The sequence below is a fragment of the Galeopterus variegatus genome, unplaced genomic scaffold, assembly GCF_000696425.1.
Source record: "Galeopterus variegatus unplaced genomic scaffold, G_variegatus-3.0.2 Scaffold2235, whole genome shotgun sequence".
NCBI lineage: Eukaryota > Metazoa > Chordata > Mammalia > Dermoptera > Cynocephalidae > Galeopterus > Galeopterus variegatus.
The window spans coordinates 995-1,838 of NW_007728346.1; positions in this window are offsets into that span (position 1 = coordinate 995).

The window sequence follows — 844 nt, forward strand, 5'->3', positions numbered from 1 at the left end:
CTTATAGTGTCATTCATAATAGTAACCAAAAATATAATTTATCTATAATGAAATAAGAAATGGGCAAGAAGGTCCTTAAGACAAACACAATTTAATTAAGACAAAAAGAATGTAGATATACATGGAGAGATATTAACATTATAAAATGTTGTTTCTCATAAGGGTTAGTTTATAGATTTAACTAATGTTAAAAACTCAGATAATGAGGTAATGTATATAAAGAAAAATACTGGTACCCTGACCCAGCCTTTCTCATCCCTGTGTCATTATTGCCGGAGGCAGCTACTTATGACTGCTTTAGCAGTTTCTTCTGGTATTTACTTCTATGTTTTGCAGCATTATCTATGCTGCAATTTAAACATTTTCAATTTCAGTTAGTTTCTGTTGACTCACTGATAAGGCAGATGAGGGTTTAGCTCTTCTGCGCTTCTCTCATCAGTTCCTTCTCTTTTCCTTCCCTCGACATAGTTATCATTTAGGCTAATCAGTGTGTTCATTGTTATAAATATGTGTTGTTCATCGAGGAGACACACAGTGGTTATGATTACATTCACTTTTTCCTATAGCTTGTTTTTCTTGGAGTTTGAGGGAAATTTTCTTGTATTATCTCCCTGATGATTTCTTCTGTTCCATTTTCTTTTGTCTTCTCTAGAATTTCTGTAGTCTAATGTAGCATCTCTTGGATTTTGATCTCCTCATTTTCTCTTTTTCTTCTCTCTTTCTCTAGTTTCTGGAAGATTTTCTAAGCTTTTTTCCCAACCTTACTATTATATATATATATATATATATTTTTTTTTTTTTTGTCTTTTTTCGTGTCCGGCAACGGATCGCAACCCTCAGTGTC